Source organism: Thermobia domestica, chromosome 8 (genome assembly GCF_964235325.1).
Source record: "Thermobia domestica chromosome 8, izTheDome1.hap1.1, whole genome shotgun sequence".
NCBI lineage: Eukaryota > Metazoa > Arthropoda > Insecta > Zygentoma > Lepismatidae > Thermobia > Thermobia domestica.
Window position 1 is genome coordinate 44773944 of NC_137461.1, and position 27654 is coordinate 44801597.

Consider the following 27654-nt stretch of genomic DNA (forward strand, 5'->3'; position numbering starts at 1 on the left):
ATGGTTTTCCATACACAAATAATATATTTAAGTTCTGTCGCGTTTGTTTTTATAGGTGTGTATGCAATTACGTACATATGGCTTAGAAATCAAAATTTAATGTCCACGCCGCATATTTGTAAAACAATACACAGAGTAAAGCATACACCTATGTGCCTAAAGTAAAGGTGAAAATAAATAGGGATGTACCGATATACCGGTATCGGTATCGGTGATATCGGCCACTTTTGGGAGTATCGATATCGATATCGGCAAAAGGACACCGATATTTACTGATACATTTTCCGAACTATTTTCAATGTGTTTAATATTAACATTGACACTTATATTTTATCCATTTCTTTTATACTCAAAGTTGATCTAAATTATTATCAATTGTACAATTGAATTCTTTATGCATGTGTACACCTTTGATTTACACTACACGTACTCAACTGATATTTTTAGCCCCTCCAAACCAAAATACTGGTGAAGAAAAGCTAAAAGTCCTCAGTCAGGTCAGGGTCATGGGCGCCCGAAGAAAATTTTCTAGGGAAGGCTCATTACATGGTTACTATATTACGTCTGGTATTTAATATACGTGGTTTGTTATATTATGTATACATTTTTGTGAGCCAGGGGGGTTCGGACCCTACCATGCTCTCCCCCATTGGGCACCCATGGTCAGGATAGCAGACCCGTCATTTGATGCCCAAATGAGACAGACGTTTCGATTCAAAAGAAAATGCTATGGAAGAAATCCACAAGATGCTCACTTTGTCATTATTTTCTCCTACTTGCTGGTTAAAAACAATTAATTCTAAAGTTAATAGTTTTATCGTTTTCGACTTTGCTTAAATAACTCTTTTTTTTTATGGTATACACAGCAACTCCTGGTTCCACTTTGTTGAACTGACCTCTTAATCTATAGTTTAATTTGGAAATGCTGTTTTTTTACGTATTACTGGTTCATAGAAAAAAAAACGGTGCTATATAATATTTGCCGTGGCACGAGTACGTATTGGTTATTTGTCTTCCCCTGAAGTTAAGAAAGCTACATGAATTCGTTTTAATTGCTACGGAAAATTGCTCAAAAATTAACCTTTTGGAACGTAATAATTCCAGCGTACTTAACATTTCTTCTTACAAGGGCTCGATATGCTAGTCAGCCAATTTGAAACTAATTAAGAGAACATTTCGCAAAACAAGAAAAGTCTTTCACACTATTTTCTTTAATTGCACAAAAATCGACAGTTCCTAAAATGTCTTTTCTTCTTTCTAATAGTAAGGAATATTGATTAAAAAGAGAGTAATAAGAATTAACTTCTACCTTTTTCATTGTTTTGCCTACAGAATTTATGATATTCCGGAGTTACAAATTGATGATGAAAGAAAGAAAAAAAAAGTTTCATTTTTTTACTAGCAGATACAAAAATGCCCTTTTCGCAGACGCAGCAAAGCCTTTTTCGTTGGCTTTTTTCTTTAAACAGAAAACAAGAAAGAAACAGTGGAGAATGCTCGAAGAGCATTGCCACAACGAACTTAAGAAGAATTATTATTTTTTTTTTCGAAATTTATATGAAATTGTATATTAAATTTATTTGATTAAATTCAATAGATAATACATTTACATATTATGAACCTACGTATTAGGAGATCTATTGAATTAGCTATATTGAGCTGTCACTTTTTATCACAGTATATATATTGAAAAAAAAAAGATATAACCAGTGGCCACCGGTTACTATTTGGTAACAAATGTTCGCCATCCTCTTAGGTGTTGATCAACACTAATATCATCTCTCTATGACTTACAGTTCCCGAGATATGGCTTCTTAAATCTCCCGAAATCGGAACTTTTCGTCTAATATCTTGGGAATGGTAAGTTATAGAGAGATGATATTGGTGTTGGTAAATACTTAAGAGGATGGTGAACATTTTGGTACCGAATAGTGAACGGTGGCTACTGACTAACTGGCCATGACAAATCACGCTATTTTTCAGACAGAATTTTGAGATGTTCATGAGCAAGGAATCAAATCTTTTCTTAGGCCTTCGTTATTTAAAAGTACAAAGGGCTAGTACCTACTTGCGTTGCTCTTGTCAATTTACTTAAAATATGAAATAAGATATACGGTATTTTAACTGAAAAAAGTATCCTATTAATTATACAATCTTTCGTCAAACAAAGTGTTACAAACAATCAGGAAAACTAACACTGACATACAAATATTTAGATTATGTCTTACTCCCCCACTTTTAACGTCCAATCGCCGCCACTGTATGTATGAAATAGAGATTAGTAAATGCAATGTAACTATCAAAGTACATTATCACTCTAAATATCAATCACTGACTCTTAGAATTAAGTTTACACTTTTAAGTATTTGCTGCTTTTTAGTTTATTTTATGTGAGCTGGATTAAATTTAGAGGAAATACCGGTATATATTTTTTTTTGTGTGTATGTGTCTGGAACCTAATATGAAATTCTGCCTTTTGTCTTTGTATGTCAAATTTGGCCTTATATCTAATATACCCTATTACAATGTTGATCATATCATTATTCTGAAAATTCCTGATAATATATAAGAAATATGCCCAAAAGTATGGGTATCAGTAGTATTGGCCTCTTCAGTATATATATATATAGGGTATCGGTGAAAAAGTGGTATCGGTACATCCCTAAAAATAAACTTACTGCTGAACTGTTGCTGGTGGTACATAGGTGATAACGATTAATATATATGGTGACAGTCAAGGTATTAAAAATAAGTGTCTGAGGGTGTATTAAAATTGAAAAGAGGCTGCACTAAGATATTATTTGGCAAAGAGGCTGCACTAAGATATTATTTGGCAAACGAAATGTCCTGCACAAGAGTGACATAAAATTCAAAATATAATTTTTCTTTGGACCGGGAGAAGGGAGATGGCAATTAGGCAGCTCTGCGGAGGCAAAGCTTACTCAAAGTATACCTGCGAAAAACACTGAACTGGAAGCGTACAAAAGTGCCTTTTACATCATTGTATGGAAATTTTGTTATCTGCCTGAACTAAGTTTTGCAGTCGACATTTCATTAACTTCAACATACTCAATTTTCTTTAAATTTTGATGTCAATATTTCATCAACTTCTACAAGCCCAATTTTCTCCAAAATTTTGAAATCAATATTTCACCAACTTCTACCAACTCAATTTTCTCCAAAATTTTGAAATCAATTGGTACGGAGATTGGACTGAAAATGGAATATATTCTTCGGACGCCTATGGCGATTAACATTGAAACCAATCGTGGAGATTTCCGCCACTTCATGTTTTAATGCGAAGATGGGAGTTGAGATGAAGAGTATACAGTATTTTTGTGACACTTAATATAATTTCTGAAAACCACTTCTCATTATGTGTTACAGTTTCTTCATTCTACAGGGTGGCCCAAAAGTAGGTATACACCGCTGCATTGGTCAACATTTTAGTTTATGGGTTTATTTACTTCGGCTCTTCCGAGCTTAAGATATAAGTAAAATCACATTAAAAGAAACTAAGTCTACCTGATGGATAACAATGAGAAATTATATCAAATGCAATACTGTACTGTATACCTACTTTTGGGCCACCATGTATATCTATCAACGTTAAAATTATAACTGGTTTGATTTCTACCACTTTCGGTTTCGGTAGACAAAGTAAAAATGGAATATAATTTTTTGGGACATTTGACTGATTACAGAAAACCGCTTCTTGCTATCTATTACGGTTTTTTCTATGTCGTTTAATATTAAAACCGGAAGTGGTAGGTTTCTGTCATTTTCGGTTTGAATAGAGAGTTAAGAGGGGAAGATGATACTAGTTCTTATAACGCTAAATCAATGTCAAAATAACGGTTCTCGCTATCTGTTAATCGTTTTTCTTCTGTGTATATTAATTTTGAAACCGGAAGTTGTGCATTTCAAATATTTCCGGTTTTAGTAGAGAGTTAAAGAAGAAAATGTAATGCATTTTTGGGACGCTCTATCGATGGCAGAAAACCGCATCTCTTAATCTATTAATAATTTTGCTTTATAGCGATAAAGGTTTAAACCGGAAATGGTTACTTACTACTACTCTTGGCTTGAGTATCGGAACTCGAGTCCTAATTTTTAACCCTCTACACTCTGACAAAATTTGATGATGCTTGATCAAGTAGTTTTCGAAATTTTTTGTCTCTCAGATGGACAGACGTGGTAAACATATAAAGCAGTTTTGATAAACCAAACTTCTTGATGAATGTAAAGATGTTTGATACTTAGCTCCTCCTAGACCGCTGCTCTTCAATTTTCGAAGTCGCTGAGATGAATGGTGACACTCCTAACGACAATTAAGTACAGTCCGCAACGAAAAACCTGCAACATGAGCATGTAAGTTTATTGTGAAACGACGAAATCTTTTGCTCCAAAATAAGTGTGCAGGGGAGGACGCCGAGGTTTCTCCTTTTGTGATTCGTGCCACTTAGACGTTATGTTGATTCTCTACGCTGTTAGGCTTAGTTTCACAATAAACTTACATGCTCATGTTGCAGTTTTTTTCTGTGGACTGTACACATTTATTCCCATCGGCATGGAAGATGAGGTCTCGGGCTTGGAAGGGTTTGGCAACTATATGAATAAAAATGAATATAACTATATTTGACGGCTAATTCCTCGTAGATTGCTGCATTGATTTTGATGATTTATCAGTGGATTCCGGCTTTTGTTCTGTTTAAATCACACTTTCGGCACAGGGGGTGATAAAAGATAAGGGATGAGCATGGACTGACCGATAATAATGTCCAATCCATACTTGCAGGGGTCGGTGAGATGAATAAGCGCCGATACCATATAACTCCAGCATCGGTATGGGAGTGTAGGGGTGGATGTGAGAAGGGAGTGATACTACGGATTTTGATCATTACTCTTCCATTGAAATGCGTCCCCTTAGGGGAAGGGGAGGGGTTGAAATAATTTCTGTAAACCTATTCTCCTTGTACGAAGAACAGCCATTTCAGCACAGTCACTTTATTAATAGAAGAAGTGGTTGAAATCCACCGCAATTTTCGGTATCAACTTAGATCATCACATCTTTTTCATATGAATTTAGTGTCTCAAGTATAAGTCCAGTGTCGGTTCTAAGTCTTCTACTGTAATCAGAAGTAACAGAATCCTAACACTTTCAGTTTAACTTCCTGCGTAATGCCCTTTAGGCTAATCCACTTACCCTCGAGGGAACTTTAAGTTTAGCAATACGTATAATTGACATTTTTGTTTAAAAATTATAGTTGGTCTATAGAGAAGAGAAAACTTTCTTATTTTATATATAAATAAAACCAATCTCAGAGTTTGGAGCTCTTAAAACTAGTTCTAAGTAGCAGTGTTACAACCCACCGCCCCCCCATAAGTTCGTCCTGTATCCGCCCCCGGTCTATACAACAGTAGTAAAAAGGGATAATTCTAACAAAACTACAGTATTAATGCCCCTATATTGCTGATTTCTTTTGTATTTGTTATAATAAAATATAGAATATGAGTAATACGAGTAATTACGTATTCCGAAACACGACAGTTAATTTACAATCAAGTATGATTTCTAAATCATTTATATCTCCCCCTTTCTAAAATATTACTATCGATTGTACACTCTAAACAAATAAAATCTACCTTTGTCTCCTGGCGCTGGTACCGTAAGATTTATTTAATTTTCCTCTATTTGTGCTGAAATGTTTGTGCATGTTAAAGATACCAAAGTGAATAGTTGAGTTTACAAAAGAAGTCTACGAGAACCGTACGATTTGAATCTATCAATGCAATCCGAAATATTGGCATTTCTGCAAATGTTAATATTTTCACTTATATTCTGTTTCGTGTCTCACAAGTGTCCGTGAAACTACGGAGGGTACAACCGTACCATCGTACCCCTCATTGGAGCCGCCAGTGATCCCACGTTAAACTGTAGGCCTATATCTCATATAGCCTATGTGTTTAATGGGATGTTAAACTCCAAATCAACTGGCTAAGTAAATCAATACCGTCAATGGAACTCAGACAGATATGGAAATTATTGCATTCATAGAATAGTCAACAAGAAAATGCGTATTCAAGTCACAAAATTTTTCTATATTAATATTTGTACTAACCTTACAGGATTCTTTCTCTAGATTAAAACCAACAACTGTAATTAAACACTACACATCAACACACATTAATACACACATAATCACACACACACATTCACACGAAATAACACAATGTATGCGAACGTATTACACGATTGAATCGGCCATTTTCACCGTGAGTCAAGATTGCAAAAAGACTATACTCGCGTGTTTACACATGTTTTTGTGTGTGAAGTTTGTATTTTTTTTCTATGTCTGTCTTGGCGCTCGTTTATAAGTTAAGGAAAAACCATCGTCCGCACGTTAAGAACTATATGAAAAAAGTCTTATGTGCTAACCGGTCCTTCTTTATATAAAACTAGCGTGACTCAAGAGCTTTTTGCATGTTGTTGTCCTTGGGGAATCAAAAATCAAACAGAAGCCAAAGTATCTATTAAGTTCTTTGCGCCTGTCTTAAATTTATAATGAGGATACGTACCACGAAAGCGATGTGTGATTTCCAGTTTATTCTAGACACAACAGCAGCAGTTTCTGGTGAAATCCGTAACCCACAGAAATTCAAAAATGTCAGAACAACTCGTTGATTCTCGAGTAGCAAGAGCTTCCAGATTCTCACATGTCTCAGTATTGGTAGTACTAGCAGCATTAATGACCTTTTTACCTTGACCAAGGCTTTTAAAGTTTTTTACACCAATGAGTTTATAAAGTCGTTCTCTCCTTTTATTACAAGAGAAGGTATTTATTTCCTTGTAGATTACGTCAGCGACTAAGAACACTGAACATGTCTTAATCACAAGAGTAGCTAAACTCAAGTACTGCATGTTTTGCTTACAGAATACTTAAAAAAAAGTCACAAAGTACTACCGAATTATCTTGCAACAAGGCTATTGAAAAGGAAAGTAACCTAAAGTTTTTTTTTTTTTTTTTTTTTTTGGTCTAGATTTGATTCACTTTGTACTATATTGTTAGTTGAATAATAAAAGTCTTTCGACCTTGTGAAGTAGGAAATTTTAATGAATATATTAAAAAAAAAAGTACAGTATCATTGAGAAAAACCTGGCCACTCACATCTCTTTCTAAAGTCTTGTAACCTACAGACTGATCACAAATTCCTGTTACCCCCTACATATTACATACATGTGAATGCATTGTTGTTTCTTATTGTTGGAGGTGCTTATATATCTAAACCCATCACTGGCGTCTCTGGCATGTACATTTTTTTTGGGGGGGGGGACATAAAAGAAAGTGATATAAATGGTACTACCTAGTCCAACCTGTTTATTTTCAATTCTTTTGCCATTCTTTCTGCTTACCTTCATGGACCCCCTGTGATATATCAAGAATTGTGTTATAATAGTTTCACAGCCTGAATATTCTATTCCAAATAATAATAATAATAATAATAATAATAATAATAATAATAATAATAATAATAATAATAATAATAATAATAATAATATGTTATTATGTCGTTAGTAAATAAATTAAATTAGAATAAAAGATTGAATATTCTGTACTACAAAATATTGGGGAACGCGTCCCCCCCTCGTCCCCTACCAGAGACGCCCGAGAAACCCATTACCTTCTATGTATTACATAGATGTTAATGAATTGTTGTTTCTTATTGTTGCAGGTGTTGCAGGTATGGATGTTACTGATTAATACCTAAATCATGACTGATGAGTTCACTTACACCATGAAGGAACGGAGTACGTGAGCACGCGAACGATCCCATCTTATGCAGGAGAACCAATGAGATATATTGAGGATGATTTCACTGTAAGATTTCCCTGCCAGTTGAAATAGGCGTTATTCAATCCTACATTCCCAGGGGTAAAAGTGGGTCTGAAAAGGTGGGGGGATGGTAGATAACGGCATGACGTCACGCCGTCCCCCTGACTATATTTGCCAATTGTAGTTTTTTAGGAACTGGGAAGACGCTGTACATATTTTGAGGAGGTGGGCGGGCGGCATCCTCCAGAGTTTGCTCACTTTTATCTCTGCACATTCCACATAATGAGAGTAGATAGCAGTAAAAGTGTGTTTAATTGTACAGAAATACAAATTTTACAGTTTCTCATTTATAGTGGGTTACCTTCTTTTTATAGTGAGTGTTCACCAATGGCGCTGATTTCTGACTAACTTTGGGGAAGTTGAGTCGTTCTGGACAGGGCCGTCGCGTGGGTTGTAAGCGCCCGGGACGAGAATTCCAAGACGCCTTCCCTAGTGTGTTATGAGAAACAACCAGAGTTTATTCTGTATTTCTAGATTTAAATATGGAATGTAAGATCATAAAAGAAGTTAGTATTATGTCATGTTTTTAAAAGTGAATACCTTTTGTAGTTAAAAAATTAATGACAACATGGTTTTAAATTATTGAAATCGTGTGCTATTCTTGTTTATTTTGAACTTGATACACATCAACGTAGTAATAGCATAAAATATACAAATAACGGTACTTATATTAAGTTCCAAGGTTAAAAAAAAGATCTCACAGAGGACTGGAGAGAGTTTCAGTTCAATAATCCTAGACGATGTTTTACATCACTGGTAATTTTTAAGTTCAATACTCTATCAGGAGTCCCTCAAGGACTTAATCTAGGTTTTCTGTTATTTCTGCTTGTTATAAATGATATTCCTCTGTGTATTAAAATTTCTCAAGTTCTTTTTGCCGACAGTCTCAAATTATACTCCAAAGTAAGTTCAACTGATGACTGCGTGATACTTCAACAGGACCTAGAGAGAGTTTAAATATCGTGTGATAAGAATAAATTAGTCATGGATATGTCCAAATGTAAATCTGTATCTTTCACGATTAAAGAAAATTCAATTAACTTTACCTACACAATAAATGGCATTTCTTTGTCTACCCCAAATACTATCAAGGATCTAGAGTTATATTTGATAGCAAATTACCCTTTGCTCAACACGTTGACGCGATAACGAGTAGTGCATATAGAAACCTAGGTTTAATTTATAGAATATGGCAGGATTTCTAGAAAGCATTAACCTTTATAAGGTTATATTTTTCGTATGTAAGGTCAAAATTAGAATATTGTTGTATTGTTTGGACACCAAATATCACTAAATACTCTGATGGAATAGAAAATATAAAATTTATATTTTTAAAAATGCTTCCATACAAGGAAACCGGTTTCTACCCTAAGTATTTCTTCTATGAAGACTTAGTAACGAATTTTAATTTTCAAACATTAGAAAAAGGAAGATTGATGTTTGATATGTTGTTCTTACATAAATTATAAAACGGTAAAATTGACTGTCCAGAATTAGTTTCAGAAGTATTATTACGTGTCCCAATAGGTAAGACTAGAACAGAAGATACTGGGACATTCTATTGTAGACAAGCAGGAACTAACATATTATACAAGTCTCTTTTGTGGAGAATGTGTGCCTCATATAACGAAATGATTAGATTTCATGTAGTAGATGTCTGAAAACAAGTTCAAAACAATTGTCAGGCAATAACTTCTGCATAATTAAACGACGTATATTTGTGTATGCATAATAATGTATGCAAGTTAATGTATGTTAGATAATTATGTACACGACTACTGGGAATTAAGCCTATTGTATTGTCCTTATGAAATAAATAATTTTTATTTAGCCGTGGCCTGATCATTATTAAAATATATGAATTAACATTAATTTTAAAAAATCATTTACCAACATAATTTGCATTCCTTGAATTTTGTTGATTTGTCGTCCCGGCGCCCCCCTGGTCGCGGCGCTCGGGGCAATCGTCCCTGTCACTCACCCACGCGACGGCCCTGGTTCTGGAATGTGAGTTTCCTTGTCAGATATCAAAGCAAAGACCCAAACAAAAATATCCAGATCCTAAGAGGGACCCTAACAAATTTTGAATGGCCCTGATCTCTCGGCCTTCTTGGGATCGACACTCATGGTTCACAACAGAAAATCATGCTCGTTATTTTAAACAAATGATAGTAAATATCTGCTACAATATGTTTTGTTTTAAATGGATGAAATGCTTTATCAACATTTCAATCTCCGAGTTTAATTAACACTTAATAAGATAGGCTTCCTGCATATAGGCCTAATAATAGCTATTAGAATTAATCTTTGCTACGCATGGCATCAGCTTGGATCACGAGTTTTATTCAAACTGCGATATCTCGCGTAGTTAGGATCTCATTTTGCGTCTAACAACATGAATAGTTCCAATACAGTGTTTCTTTCAGAAACAATGTTCCAGGGGCCACACTTATTATTCCGTCTGCTACTTCTGGTACTATTCTATTTATTATTGAATTATAGACGTATTATTTTGTTCTCCTTCGGGGAGCAACTCTCAGAGCTCCGGGGGACAGTGCCTGCTCAAAAACATGTCTGGAAGAAACACTGGTTCCAAACTGTTGTACTGCTCGGAGATAACATACTTTATGCAAAATAGAAAAATAATAAACTTGAGAATACTGTCTATTATGATTGAATTAAACATTTATACCTTATTGTCCCTTTCGATCAACTTTAATTCGTTTTTGCATTGTTGTCTAAATAAAGTAGACTTTTTGTTTGATCTGCGCAAAGTCTCTGTCAAAACTTAAACCTCATTTCAGTTCATATTAAAGAAGGTGGAAAGAAAGATTGCCTTGTACTTCTCAATTGATTCAATATACAACACATGAGTCATCTCAATAGTCTGGTTAGTACCATTGAAGCTTAACGTTCTTTCTGAGCACCACAGCTGTGTGAAACGTTCTAACTGGAAATCGAAGCGGGGTTTCTCGCTGTGGGACTCCAAGTGGGACTCATACTAATATTCTACTTTAGAAAGAAGAGAATTTGTGATTATTTAAAATATAAAGAACCTCTTTATTATTATTATTATTATTATTATTATTATTATTATTATTATTATTATTATTATTATTATTATTATTGCTAAAGAGTTAAAGGCCCATTAATTAATAAGGAAACAAAATGTTTTGTAAAATTTAATTAAAAATCGGTAATCCTGTCGTGTGCGAAAAATTCTCTACTTTACGGAAAATGTAAAAGGATATACAATGAACCAAAGGGAAGTTATTTTGAAGATTTGGAAAATAATATTTATAATAACAAGTTCTACTTTTGGAATAATTCTAAGAAATCGCAAAACAAATACTAAATTTGATTACAGTAGAGAGTCGATTATCCGAACGTCGGTCAACCGAACGACCGCTTAACCGAACTGTGTACTCGCTCGCACCTGTTACTCTCCCACCCTACCGTCCGTCATCCCCCTCACTCCCAAACCAAGTTTTCCACAGTAGTCGCCGCACTGAGCCACCGCTGGTGGAACATTGCTTCTAATGGGGCCTTCATAAGGCGCTGCTGACCGGCCAAGCCGCCATTCGCTGTGTTTCAACAAGCAGCAAACTTCTTTTTATGAATAAATTTACTGTACGGTACTTCTTTTTGGCAAATAAACATGTACAGTTCGATTATCCGAACAAACTAGTTTTCCGAACACCCATGTCCCCCAATTACTTCGGATATTCGACGCTCTACTGTATATACAAAGGAACCAATGTTACAGGAGCAAGACATATGTGGAAGTTTTTAAAGACGTATTTTATAATAGTTTTAATCTTAGAGTTAAAACGTTGGGAGGAATAGTTAGCACTCGATAACGTAAGTTAATAATTCGAGTTATACAGGTAAGTGATATAGTTGAGGTAGTAAGAAAGCTTCGACCCTTTGAGATAGTTGAGGTAGTAAGAAAGCTTCGATCCTTTGAGATAGTTGAGGTAGTAAGAAAGCTTCGACCCTTTGAGATAGTTGAGGTAGTAACGCTTCGACCCGTTAACATGTCTTGAACTAGGCAGCATTACTAGTTACATAATTAAAGCATTTTCAAAAGAAATAGCTCGAATATTAACAAAATACATACAGCGCGATTTTTTTTTAAAGTACGGATGAATTTCATTCGGTTGTTACATCTGTAAAAAATGTCCAATTTTAATGCAGTTTGTAGCAAATGACGCAGAAAGAATGAAAATGTTATGTATTGTTCATTGTGGTAGTATCTACTATACACAAGCAACGCGGTAACCGAAAAACTGAAAATGCTTCAACGCTTTAGATGTTCTAAAACATTAAAGTCTGGCAACATCGGTAAAAAACAGAAACATTTTCACGTTCAAATGACAGATGTCATCACGAGACACGTTGAATAACGCTGACGCGATAATCAGTTTGGACCGGTTTCTGAGTGAAATGCAATGTCCGTATTGTTGTGTATTTTGAGCTTAATCGTTTAGCTGTCATACACTTCGGAACAAAGTGTATTTTTAGTGAAAATGTACTGGGAAACTGATTCCATTATTATAACGCAATCCCCGCTACTAATATATCAACGGTGGTGTACGTGTACCTAAATGGGACGCAATATTGGTTGTGGTAAAGAAGCTGAAAACGTTTGGGTCGCTTCCTAGTGAAAGAGGTAAGCATCAATCGCGACATGAAGGTGTTGTTACTAATGTCGCGGATTGTAGTATCTCCGGCGTATACCAAAGGAGACAGGATATAGCTACTCTCCTGCCAGAAAGCTGTCAAGGCAGCATGATTACGACCTTACAAAGTAACTGCTGTTCAAGAATTGCGTTACGTAGATCGGGATAAACGGGTTACCTACTGTCAATGGTTCCTTCAATTCATTACGCTTATCCCAAACATGGAGGTCTTCTACGATAGCTGCATGATAATATTCGGTAGAAGCGTAGCGGGAAGCTGACAGCAGGTGTGCTTCTCCATCAAGAGAATGCCCCTAGCCACAAGTCAGCCATGGAAATAGCAGCAATTGACGATTGTGTCTACGTATTGGTCCCCATCCTCCTTATTCGACTGATTTGGCACCTTCTAACTTTAATCTCCTTTCAAAGCTCGAAAAGAAGTTGGAAGATACTGATTTTGACACTGACGATGACGCCATGCATGCCATAGATGGAATATTACATGCCTTCAACAAATCTTTTTTATCAGCTACATTAAGGCACCTGAATATCAATGGGCAAAATGTGTTGACTTGTCATTAGACTATGTTGAAAACTAACATCGTCCATAAACTCTCTGCTGTTCCGTTCATAGGTAGGATTAGAACATTTGTAACAACTCTGGTATATTTAGTAGAAAATTTTTCTTCGATTTCCAATGAGATTTGCGAGAAACACTGGTCTCTCCCAATTTCTGCTCTCCGTTATCAAATTAAGAATTGTTTGTATAACGATATTATGTATTTTAATATCATTACTTGTATTTTTAACATATTTACTTGTAGTTACGGGCAATATGTGCTATTAAAATATGCACAAGCTAGCTAAAAGAAGAAGAAGAAAATATAAAAAGAACTAGAATTAATTTCTTTCTGATAACTTATTATGATTGGTGTTCTGTTAACATAACAATCTGACGATATGTGTTATTGGTTGTCATAGCAACGAGAGTTATAAGATATAACAAAGGATCCATCTTGTATAATCTACATTCATGTTATTTAAAAGGTGTAAATGTTCCCTTCATTACGTATTATAATAAAAAGGTAATATCAAGATGGAGGTGTTTAAGTGAATTTTGATAAAATAGTAAACTAGATTATAAATATTCGAATTGTGGCTATAGTGTAACTCTATAAAAATATACAAAAATAAGCAAACACATTATAAATTATTGTCTTCCGCCACGAATTACGTTACATTCGGAGGTGAAATTTTTCACTTCAAATGTTTAAATTTATAATACCAGATAGTTCTTTAACGAATGTAAGATGTTCCAATACGAACCAGAATATAAACATTTCATATTTTAATCTTCACAATTTATCATCAATAGTTTCAGATCGTATGTTGAACATTTGTTTCGCATATGATTAGACAATGGGCAATACATAATTTTTTTCTGTCTCCTTCCTTCACACATTAAATGTTTGTAAACAGATGTATTGTTCTCTTTTTTCAGGAATTGACAAATAAGGGAAGTAAACTTGATCGACATCTACCGTGAAGTGAAAACAGAATGTATTCATTTACTTCCTTTTATTCATTAGATATGCTGGTAGTTCTCAACAATATGACTTCAGAAGAAATCTAGTCTAAAAGACGTCTCAATGTTTTAAGCGAAATTCGAAATAAAATGGTTTATTAATTTTTTTTAAAAAAAGCTTATCTTGTAAGTTTAAATAGACCTGTGTTCAGTGCTTTACTTCGAAATGAAAGTACTTGAATGAACATTGTTATCGTACAAAATACTAAATTTGACATCATTTTAAACAAAAAGAAAATAATTGTTGTAGATTAGACATTTTTAGTATTTATACTGTAGGGAATTAAATTTTAATAACGTTTATTGTTTAAATTTTTATTTTTAAACCGTTATAGTGTTTGAAATATAGTGTAATATTTCCCCAAAGGGAATCATATTTCCGTGGGCGTCCTACTAAAACGGCAGCGGTTGATTCAGAACAAACAACAGCCAGACAAAATCAAGATCACCATTGAAGTTTCACATTTCTTACTGTTAACCACTAATATTCCTTTCTTTTGACCAAATACTTTAGCTTGCTAGGGGAGGCCGTTCCCTCATATTCTTATTCATTTCCACTACTGTATTCACCTGTAGAATCGAATGCAACTTTTATTGTCAATTGATTAACAAGCTTTATCACTACGTATGTGTGTTGAAGTAAGCTCATCGTCGCATACTTGGCAACATCACATTATCTATCACTTAAATGAACTTCGTCATTGGTCACTTCTTAGCAAGAGGAGGAGCAGAGAATAGCGGGAGGTCACTTACAAAACTGGGTTTACTTTTTCTTTTAACAGTTTAACTCAAATCCCCGAATGTACGTATTTCAAGATACTCTACTGGAGATCTTTGTTGATGCTTGATGCGGAACAATTAAGAAGTTAAGTTATTTATCCTGTCTGTCCTTGTGTCCTTTTTTGCGTATTTATCCTGTCTGTCCTTGTGTCCTTTTGAGTATGTATCTTCGCTGTTCTTGTCTTCGTATGTTCGTCTGTCTGTGCGCCCGTCTCTGAGACAAAGAATTCTCAAAAACTTCTTGGTGCATTACCAACAATTTTGAGCAGAATACAGAGGGGTGAAGGGCTAGGTGGTAATCCACCGGAAGTAGTAGAAACTGACCATTCCCGGTTTTCATGTTGACCACTATAGAACAAAAATAGTAATGGACAGCCAGAAGCGGTTTCTTGCAATCGATTAAGCGTCCGAAGAATACATTTCTTGTCCATTCTTAACTCTATACTAAAACCGGAGGTGATAAAAATGCACTAGAACTTTCGTTTCAATATTGATCTACACATGGGGAAAAAATAAGAGAGTTAGAAGCGGTTTTCTGGAATCGATTTAGCGTTCTAAGAATAGGATTAATCTTCTTTCATAATCTTTTATCTAAATCAGAAATGACAGAAATCAGCAACTTCCGGTTTTATCATTGATCACTATAGTGTAAAAACAGTAATAGACAGCGAAGTGCGTCTAATCAATTCAGTTCTGCAATCAATTTAGCGTCCCAAGAATATGTTCTAACTCCGCTATAATCTCTACTAAAGCCAGAAGTGGTAGAAATATACCGTATTAGCTACTATTTCATGTTTCAATATTGAAAAATTACGCCAAAGAAACCAAACTTCTTTATGTAGCATACACATAACACTGCAACTTATTTAAAATATCACGGAAAGTGTAAGGATGAGATAAATCCTTGCTTACTTAAGATCAAGGTCAAGTCCATAAGATGTCCGCTCCCCCGAAAATCGCTTCTGTAAAATTACATGCACTAAAGAACATGCCTCTAATTACTGACAAAGCGCTATCACAGCCTCCAACAGTGTTGCCACAGTCCTAGCTCTGGAGTGGGCTGAAAAATAATACCAAATTGAAACAAAAAGGGCTGAATTCCTTGTTTTATACCAGTGTAATACATGGCTCAATAACACGAAACTAAACGAGGTAAAGTTCTAGAACACTCCCCCTCCCCTTCTTCCAAGAGTCCAAAATCAAGAAACTGCTCTTTATAAAAACATCCAAATAGGAGGAGTCCGAACAACCGTGGAAAAAATGAAAAATGAAATCTTTAAGTTTTACGTCCCACGCTTATGCCGGTTAGGCTAAAGAAGACGGTGATGATGAGAGATGAGTGAAATGGTGGAATGAAGAAAGTGGGAGGAAACGGGAGAACCCCGAGAAAACCCACGAGCACGGTGTTTGTCCACCACAAAGTTCACTTGGCGGAGGCTGGGATCGAACCCGGGACCCCAAGCACGAACAACCGTGGAAGTAGATGAAACTTTTCTCGCACGTAGGAAGTATAACAGAGGCCACAAGTTAAAAGGGAAAACAGTTATCGTAACAGAAAATACATGACATCACGTTGAACAGCAATTTTTAAGAGTCCAACTCACAGTATGAATAACGTGGATGTAGGAAAAATCTTACTGGTACTTTTGAAAATGTGACAAGTATTTGTTAAATTGTTCTGAGGTGGGTAGAATTGTACCAACAAAAGGAGCTGAAAAGTCTTACTGGTACTTTTGAAAATGTGACAAGTATTTGTTAAATTGTTCTGAGGTGGGTAGAATTGTACCAACAAAAGGAGCTGAAAAGTCTTACTGGTACTTTTGAAAATGTGACAAGTATTTGTTAAATTGTTCTGAGGTGGGTAGAATTGTACCAACAAAAGGAGCTGAAAAGTCTTACTGGTACTTTTGAAAATGTGACAAGTATTTGTTAAATTGTTCTGAGGTGGGTAGAATTGTACCAACAAAAGGAGCTGAAAAGTCTTACTGGTACTTTTGAAAATGTGACAAGTATTTGTTAAATTGTTCTGAGGTGGGTAGAATTGTACCAACAAAAGGAGCTGAAAAGTCTTACTGGTACTTTTGAAAATGTGACAAGTATTTGTTAAATTGTTCTGAGGTGGGTAGAATTGTACCAACAAAAGGAGCTGAAAAGTCTTACTGGTACTTTTGAAAATGTGACAAGTATTTGTTACTCGCGCACGGCCTCACGTTCTGGGTGTAGTTTTTCTTTTTTTTTTCTTTCTTTTTCTTTTTTTTTGTGTCATTACATTGCTATAAATTGGCAACAAATGTCAGATGCAAGAGATACATAAATCGCACACCCAGTGGAAGACTGTTCCAAGTAAAAATTACACATTTGTGGGAACATGGTGGGAATTTGGTTTTAAAGTTTTTTAATTCTATCAAAATCGCTCCCTGGAATATTGGTATTTCTGCCATCCAGGGTTAATTTGTTTAGTTACGCTTATGCGAAAATACCACCAGGTAGAACTCGTTTCTCTCTCTTTATTATCTTTTGAGCGATGAAAACTCAAAATTTCCATTTTTTGTGTTGTAACAAAAAAATTTCCATCGGGTATGCGATATGTGGAAAGCATATTGGCCGAAAAGCAATGTTTTTTCGATAAGTTATTTCCAGTAGAAAGGTTTTTTGTAGTTAGATATTACAAGTTTTCAGTAGACATGTTTGAAGTACACCTATTATTGTAGTCATGTAACCACGTAAAATCAGTGGCGAAGCGTAATCCCACAAGTAGGGTAGGCCGGACAAACTAATAAAACAAATAATATTTAATGTATCATAAAATGTTTAAAACTACACTCAGATTTCTATTTTTCTTATTGAGTTAAACAAAAAACTATCAAATCTATTTATTTTAAGAACTTTCTTAGCTGTATTTCTAACACTGTTTAGAGTTGAATTTATGTGCATGTATACATAGTAGTTTTCTTTTGTTGTTTAACAAGAAAGAATGAATATATAAGCAAAAGTAGACGGAAAGTAGTTTATTATTATTATTATTATTATTATTATTATTATTATTATTATTATTATTATTATTATTATTCAACAAATATTTACATGAGAAAAACGCGCAACATGTATTAATGAAATATTCCGGTTTAGTTCCACTACAAATATTTTGAAGTGCAGTTCATACTTTCTTCTGTCTGGGATTTGCAAGGGGGGTTGAGGGGAATTTCCTCCTCAGTAGCTGTTTTCATTTCCTGCATATTTGAAAATGGAGAGAGAGAAAATGAAAATACATTCTTACAGTTAGTTGTCAAATTTCTTGGATAAGCGTTTGTTACTTGCATCTCCAACTTTGAAGTAAGTACAATACTGCATTTAATTTATGCATCACTGATAATGACTTTACTAGAAATGTTAATGCTCAGAAGGAACTTTATTTGAATCAGCGCAGGGTATTTAATATTGTATTCTATGGAGTGGCATATTTAAGGGGGTGGCTTGCGGGCTTAGGCACTCACCGAAATTTTATCGCAAATTTTAATTGTTTTATACATATTGCAGAATTTTCACATTTCCTGGAATAGGCCTGAAGTTAGCAAAACCCCTCCCGAAACAAGCAAAGCCCCTCGAAACAAAATCGTAAATACTCCACTGATTCTATGAAATAGAAAACTCAACTAAAATTACGCACAAATATAATTATTTTATCCTGTACGGTAGGATCTTTTTGTAAATTTATACATATGTTTAATGTATCAGACTTATATTCTATATGCTATTATGGACCAGGCTCCATAAACGAAGAATAAACTTTAAAAAATAGTTATTCTCAATAACTCCTAAATTAAACAGGTTATCACTAACAGAAATACAAAATTCTACACAGAAACCTCTTACTCTGTGTTAAAGAAATTATTTTATAATATATTATCATTAAAAGATGACTTGAACGGTAAAACCAAATTCCCAGAGGCGAGCCTTCGCATCTTCTCAACAATGCGTGCAATCCTAAGCGAAAATAACTTCGCTCCCTGAGCAGCCTAGCACCGTAAATCTGTCTAGCGAGCTGGTGAGGCTCAGACGGAAGTGACTGCGAGTGTTTCCAACCTACTATTTTGTTACCGAGGAAAAACAAAATGTTGAAATATTTTATAAGAAACCAAAGATTAAGAAAATATTCTGTTGAAAACAGGGTAGGCCCGACCTCAGAGCCTCATAGTACGCTTCGCTACTTCGAAAATATGGAATTACCACTAGCATACTTGCTATTTTATGTAATATTAAACTTTGTCATAAATTTCAACATTTGTTTTGCATTATAATACAATTTTAGCAATAAAAAGAGAACACGGTCTCCAAGTCCGTGCGAAGGCATTAGTGCAACTTTTCTAGAGCTTGTAACACAGGATTAATATAGTCAAAGGTTTCCCTTTACTTTGCTGATAATGCAACAATGGTAACAATTACTAAATCTGACAAAATGCTTACTATCAATCAACAGTAACAATAGCACTCTCTAATTGGTCTTGATTTGCAAATCGTAAGTATATAGTTGTGAGTAAACAGTCAGAATATATTGTACCTGTTTCACCGTCGCGGCAAGATAGGAACTGTGCGATTCCACGAGGAAACGGTGCGTGAAGTTGGCTCTTCAACTTTTAAATTTCGACTCGAAACCAAAATCAATTGTTTCTTATTGATTGTTTTTAAGAAAAGATCGTTTGTTTGCAAAAAATAGAAAGAGAGATTTATAAAATAAATTTCGGATGTGGGCAAATACGCCTTCGTCCCTTTACTTACAAATTTCAATTCAAGAACAAAATTAACCGTTTGATATGGATTTGTTGATTATTTTTGAAGAAAAGTAGTTTGTTTCGAAAAACATGAGGATATATTTACGAAATAAAGTTGAGATAGTGGTTTGTTTCTCGTTTGCTTCGAAGAAAAATATCCCTTGTTTCGTAAAACAAAATAAGTTATTTACAGGATACATTTGTTGCCAACTTCACGCTGCTTATTCTCTACAAAACTCAAGCCAATCTTTCTTTTTTTTTCTATTTTCCCCCCCAGAAGGAATCAATAACAAAACAAAAACAAATGATTGAGTGGTTTTAAATTGAAATTTGGAAGATAAGTGTGAAGTTGGCCCACCCTACTACATTTTGTAAATGATTTCTCTTAATATTTTTCGAAACAAATTATTTTGTCTTCAAACTAATCAATAACAAAAGAAAAACCAACAATTAGTTTCGGTTTTGAATCGAAACTTGAAAGTGGGGCCAGTGTAAAGTTATTATTATTATTATTATTATTATTATTATTATTATTATTATTATTATTATTATTATTATTATTATTATTATTATTATTATTATTATTATTAATTGTAGTAGTATTGCAGAGGAACATCTGTTCTTTTTGCCACAAAAAGGTTTGTGTTATTAGTTTTGTTGTTTCTGTTGATTGAGGCAGCCCCCGTTCTTGAACTCGTTGAATTTCTCCGAAGTTAGCCAACAGGATTTTTTAAATTAGAGAATTATCTACTTCAACGCGTTACGTAACCTTACAGAGAATCGTATAGTCTATACTTATATAATTACGATTTATTATTTTGTTTTGTTTTCAGACAGTGAAAAATAGTGAAAGCAGGAACTGAGGAACTATGAAATTTTCCCTAAAGCAGTATATACTCATATTCACACTAGGGTTATCGTATTTTCATTTCTTAAAATTATTTAAATATTTTTCTGAATAATTTTCATATTTATCGTTATCTTTAATTTCTTTTTTCTGAAAGGCTGCCTTAGATATGGTATTATCTTACCAGATGCGCACCCACAAATTTTTGTTCGAGGGGGGGATCCAAAATCGAAAAACTGAAGGCTGTCTATACAGAGAATCTCCCATGAGAACGTCCCTGATGCACAGAAAGTGCAAGTGTATTATTTAAAAAGAACAACGATTTTTTTTTCGGGGGGGGGGGGGGGCGGTTCGGATCTCTTACATCTGCCTGTGGCCTCAACTATTTCGTGTACTTTGATTCGTCGATCACTCAAAACCATAATGTGGTTTTTGTCAATCCTTTCGGAAGAAGTCACTTTCACTGGACGTCCCGAACGATGTTCATGATTTGTGGATGTACGGCCACGTTTAATATCATTTACCCAACTGTAAACAGTAGCAAACTCAAGATGCAAACAGTCGCAGATGTGTCATGAAGTTCATCCAACTCGGCTTTGATTTCTTTCGGTGTTAATGTTTTAAATAGAAGTGTTAAATAACCGCTCATTTCATTCCATTTTCTAAATAAACAAAGGTTTGTTTCTTCAATCAACTATGACAATGAAACTACGTGACGGATATAACTGAAACTTTAACAACAGTCTAGTACAAGGGAGCCCATGTTGTGGTTTCCATGGGGAGGCAAGTATAAGCGACGTTTCAAATATAGTTTCAAATTTTGCTGTAAGTAATGTAAAAATACTGTTGAGTTTTCGATATTCTGAAGTACAATTTCCTCTAGGGGCGATCGCCCCACCTTGTCCTCCTGATGGGCGTCCTTGGTCTAGTGAGGAATGATGGTTACTAAATGGAAACCTTTTTCGATACTACGAGTGTCATCTTTTGAATTTTCTAAGGACTTATTAAATAACCCTTGTATTTTCCAATTAATATATCGAAACTATTTTTTTCAATTATTAGATTTGTACAACTTCTTGTCTTAGATTAGAGTCGAGATGGAATATATTCTTCAAACTCGAATCAATTAAAAAGAAACACTTCTTTATATCTCTTATCGATTTTGATCTATGTAATTCAATATTGAAACCGGTAGTTGTAGTGTATTTCTATCACTTCCGGTTTCAGAATAGAGTTAAGGATCGAGATGGAAAATATTCTTGGAATAATTAATCGATTTCAGAAAATCGCTTCTCATTATCTATTACCGATTTTGCTCTACAGTAATCAATGTTGGAACCAAAAATGGTAAATTTCTACCATTTTCGGTTGAGTAGATCACCTCCATCAGCGAACTCGGTTTTCTAACCTTTGACCTCTATACTGTGTGAAAAATTGACAGTCATTTATGTTGGTAGGTATGGAATGAGGCCACGGGCTGATAAGGTTCTCAAATAATGGCACATACACATATTAGTAGGTTGCTAGGACATATACTGTGTAAACAGTTAATTGAGATAATGGATGTAGATTATGGAATCGAGTTCCGCGGTAAATGTGATAGTGTCAACATCTTCTAGAGTGAACTGACGAAGAGGAAGTGGAAAAAATGAACTATTGTCATCGTACACTTTTCATACACATTTACAAATACTCTTGAAATCCCCTACATTCATTTAAAATGACCTTACACGTTTACATTTCATCTATTTTTTTCACTTTTTTTCCAAATCTTTCAACTGACCCTCTTCTTCCCGTCGGAACTCCATCATGATTTTGGCTCTTACTAAACCTGATTGTGACTATACATTTCTTTACTTAACTGTGACAAATTAGTTCTATTCCTAAACTTACATAATTCACAGTTTTTATTTTCTCTTTATTTCCTACTATATATAACAGGTAATGCGACTTGAAAATCAACCAAAAAATGCAAATAGCGTCATCCGCCATTTGTATTTTTTTTTTTTACAATTTCTAACAAATTAAATCAATTCTTGTAGAAGTAATTCAATTTACCCATACTTTTAGCATACTCAATTACGATTGATAATAGTTATATATTGATTTGTTAAGGCATGGTTGCTAGATTGATCAGAGAATATTATAATGATGATACAGCATGACTTTAGTAACTAGAGTTTGGTATTTTAAGGTATTTTTGGAACATTATTGATATAATTAACTGTGTTGCAGTAGGCACACATTAAGAATAAAGGGGCCTATGTTTAGCAGAATGAGTCCAGCTCTTTTCTCTCTCTAAAAAAAGTTACAATTTTGGGAATTTCTGTTCACATTCGGTTAATTTAGGGTAGGTTAGGTTAGTTTGGTTTATGTTATATTAGCGTAGGGGTCCCGCATAATTTTGTAAAAAAAAAATGATAGAATTTCGCTTATTTCTACCAATATTAGGTTAGTTTAGGTTAGTTCAGGTTAGCTTAGGCCAGTTTATGTTAGGTTAGGTTAGATTTGGTTACGTTATGTTACGTCTAAGTACTTGCATTATCTATTACTCCAGTAAATTTTGTGTTTTTTACGTGCTTCTGGATCCCTTGTACTAATCATACTCCAATAAAGGTATAGAAGAATTAAGCAATTGTGTATATTTTCAAGGTTACTAACAATTTATGAAATAGTTGTTGAGGTTTTTTCTCTCCGAAACAGACTGAGTAAATATATAAAGGAATTTTTGATTAACTATTATATATCATTTAAAAATCGGGAAAGTCTACATCTAGAAATATTCCTTTATCAAACTTAGCCATATTAAATGGTGTCTCATAAAGAACGTAACTTTTGAAATGCTTGCTATTTCTATTCTAGCAAATTTGTATCACTGAATATTACACGATTTTCTTCTGATGTTTTTGTGGTTAGTACTCATTGAGCACTGAATAGCGCCTGATTGTCATCTCTGTTTTCTGTATCTAGGAATGCAGAGTTACACAATGGAACAGCGTGTTGTCATAGTGTAAACTTATTACAAATATAGCGAATGTTGTGCAGGGACTGTTCGCAAACTACGCGGAATGTTTGGTCAACGTAATGCATCGAATAAGTCGACTGTGATGAGACGGATTGTTAAATTTGAGAAAACCGGTTTGGTTGTTGGCATTAAACCCTTGTTGCGTCCTGATGTTAGTCATTCTGCGGAAAATATCGCCATCCTGAGTGATAATTTTGCTGTAAATTGTCTATTCGCCGACGTTTCACAACAATTGAATATTTTCAGAACCAGCATGCAGCGAATTTTGAAAGACAGGATTGCATGCAGGGCCGGATCTTGAACCCTGCAAACTACGCGTTTAGGCGCTAGGTGAAGAGGGTGCCAAACTGGAAAATGAATTTTGTGTTTTAAATGTGAATATTTGTTAGGAGATGTTATGATGAAAAATTTTCCAAATCGCTTCAAACGAAGTATTTTACAGACTGGGATGTAGATAAATTAGACAAAAAGGACAATAAAGTCCAATCTTTGCGTCGTTGGATGAAAAACATACCTTTAAAATTGAAATGGACTCGTACATTAATTGGTGCCAATGCCACACTCACAGGTGATGCAAGTTTAAGGATGGTTTAAAGGAACAAGTTTTGCTGATAGATGTCACCACAGTCTTCTCTCTCATGTATTTTTACCTTCCACGAAGATTCACGATTCTCTTACAGATTTCAACCTAGAGACCACAAATTTTTAGAGAAGAAACTTCATAATCTATCGAAGGCAACAATCTGTGCCGATTTTTTATTTAGAATTTTCTTCATTCTTGAAACAGTTATATCGTTAAAGGTTTGGATGTCAATTTCAATAATAAAGCCATTTCAACAATGAAAAAAATTTTAAATAAAAAATCGGCACGGATTCTCGCATTTGATATGCTATGAAGTTCTTTGTCTAAAAATTTGGAGTTTCTAGGTTGAAATTTGTAAGAGAAATCATGAATTTTCGTGAAAGATAAAACAAATACATGAGAGGGATACGAAGACTGTAGTGACATCTATCGGCAAAACTTGTCCCTTTACACCAACCTTAAGGAAAATTTCCAGCGGCAGGGAGATTTAGGAAAGATTTTTTAAAGAGGAAAAGAGGAAGATTTTACGAGTATGACATAAAAATGTAGGGAAATTTAGCTCTTCAATAGATGTTATGTTAATCACTACGGCACTTCTCATTGTTAAATATGTCTTTTAAATTGGAATGGATCAACAAAACAAAACAAAAAAAGGGCAACTGCATATGTTGCTTATGGGTTGGCTGGCATTACCACAGTAGAAAGAAATGTCTTCCAGGGTACTCTACCTTGTCATAAATAGTGTCCCCTCATTACGGTTCGGTTCAATGACAACAGTTAAGGGTTGAGAAAGGTCAGCGTAAAAGAAATGTACATGATCGAAGTTCAAGCGACTAGGCTTTTCTTGTCCATTGTCCCAAAGAGGGGTGCGAATACTAAGAAAAGACGGAGAGTACAAATGGAATTTTTGATCATTTCTGAGGAAAATTTTAACTTAAGTTTCTAATATCAATGGCTCATAATAGCTGCCCACTGCTTAATGCTCACTTTGTTAATGTTTATTAGTCCATTTGTCATTCGTCAACATTTTCGTTTCTATCCTAAGTCGTTTCGTTTTTTTTAAACTTATAATGATGTGTGTTTTCACTTTTCGATAGTACTTTGTTTTTCATATAATAATGATCAACGATAAAGAACCAAGTTAGCATTTTATCAAAAAACGAAACTTGAAACCAGCTAAGAGGAAAGCGAAGGATCTAAAAAGTTTCTTTCGACTTCTGGACAAAATTTCGAAAGTGATAATCATATAAATGTTGAGGTTGAGGAGTTCTCAATACCATTACTGTTAACGAAACTATAAATTTATTTTACTTGATAGCAGTAATTTAAATATTAAATTAAAACGAAATGGGTATAGCCTCTTCGGTTACAGGTCTGAATTAAATTTAATGTATTTCAAAATTTATTTGAATTTTTTTTTTCATGCAGTATATGCGTATATAACACGAAAGGGTAATTGTAATGGAAAGACCATTAGGATTATAAGTGCCGGTAACGCATTTTCTTTTCTCAGAATCCTCACTGTCAATCACAGCAACGTATACATATGGTCGTTGTATTGTAACAATGTAACAATTATTATAAATCCATTCTCTCATATTAAATTTAGATGGAGCAATATTTTTAAACGGTAGGTAATAGTCCTAATGCAAAGTAGAGTATTGATTATTAGTTACCTGTTTTCAGGGATGCACCGACCTGGGAGTCTGGATCTTCCAGAACTTTTATTTAAGAAAATTAACACAATTTCAAGAGGAAAATACAGCATATTATTTGCATTTTGTATGCTACTCCGAAAACTCTTCAGACCCAGAAGAGAAATCTTGGGTACACCATTACTTGTGTTTATACTGTGTTACTCCTTGCTTGATTTCGAACGTTTATGTTGGAAACAGATATGAAAGGACTGAATTGTTTTCTAGGGCTAAGGGGACCTGAAAAGAACTTTACAAGGGGACCTGATTTTAAAGTTCCACTACTGGATCGAAGACAAATTAAATATCGATTAAAGTACACACTTTTGTCATTTGTTATGTATTAAACAAATTCAGCTAAAATTAGTAAAGAATTATTTGAGATCAACAATATCTCAAGAAATATTAAATGAACTAGCTTTGATGGCCATTGAGAATGACATTCTTTATGAAATGAATACGGATGCAATAATAAGAGATTTTGACAAATTGAAAACCAGAAAAGTGTCTTTATAACATGAAGTTTTCAGTAACAAGAAAAAAGCTAATTACCATAAAATATCACTAGAAAATGCTATAGAAATATCCTTTGAATAACACATAAGAGCATACCTGTTTGTCAAAATCGCACCTCTGTTAGTGTTAGACCTGAAGCACATGAGTTTTATTCTGTTACGACTTTTTTGGCGCGGTGGCTCAGTGGTAGAGCGTTCCCCTCTGGTGCTTGGGGTCCCGGGTTCGATCCCAACCCCCGCCAAGTGAACTTTGTGGTGGACAAGCACCGTGCTCGTGGGTTTTCTCGGGGTTCTCCCGTTTCCTCCCACTTTCTTCATTCCACCATTTCACTCATCTCTCATAATCACCGTCTCCTTTAGCCTAATCGGCATAACCGTGGGACGTAAAACTCAAAGATTTCATTTCATTTCTGTTACGACTTTTTTATGTTTCAATTGTACTTGTCAAAATACATCTTAGATTTAGCTATATACCTTAGTTGTTTCTTGTACTTATTTGATAAAAAAATGCTATTAATTATTAAAATTAGAACTTTGTTCAGTATTCATCCACAATCAAGTAGTTATAATTTCCCCATTTTCCATTATTATTTAGAAATTTGCAATTGTAACAATTATTTGAAGAATTTTTGTCCATTACAACTTTCCACTCTTTTATTGTCATTTAGGTGGGGGTGCCTGAATATTGTTTGCTTACACTTAAGAAATATCTAGAACCGGTCCTGATTGCATGCCAACCATACCATAATTTAAGCTTTAATGCTATAGCCCCTATACGATAACGTCCTTGCGATAATAGGTGAATATACGATAATTTTAGAATGCACACTTTTTTCACAGTTTTTGAATGTTGAAATAAATTGTAGATCTACATTAAACAATTATAAAACATAAGTAATGAGGATTTTAACAGCAATTCCCGCTAAAATAAATCAATAACTGTATGAGAATTCTTTAAATTCAATTACATTTATGAGGGTATGGAAATGTTCAGAGTAGTTTTAATAAGGCTAAAAAAATAAATGGTGAGAACAGTGATGGCGATTTGGAGTTCGAAACTGAAGGTTAGTACATAAGTTTACTATATATTATTGCTATTATTACTAATATTATGCTTGTTACCATGATTATCACGTGCGTAACGAATATAGGGTAATGTTTTTGTAATACACGATAATTTTAAAGTCGAAAATCGATAATTTTGTTCTCTGTAGTTGGCAACTCTGCAACAAATGAAAATCGTGAATCGTTCAGTGCTGCCATCTTACTAGAATAGAAA

At 34.4% G+C, this 27654-nt stretch overlaps 1 protein-coding gene across 1 annotated transcript in view; it reads right to left on the bottom strand.

Moving 5' to 3' along the window:
• The window catches only part of LOC145692856 (uncharacterized), a 129181-nt gene that overhangs the window by 101197 nt on the left and 330 nt on the right, over window positions 1-27654 (bottom strand). The window lies entirely within an intron of this gene.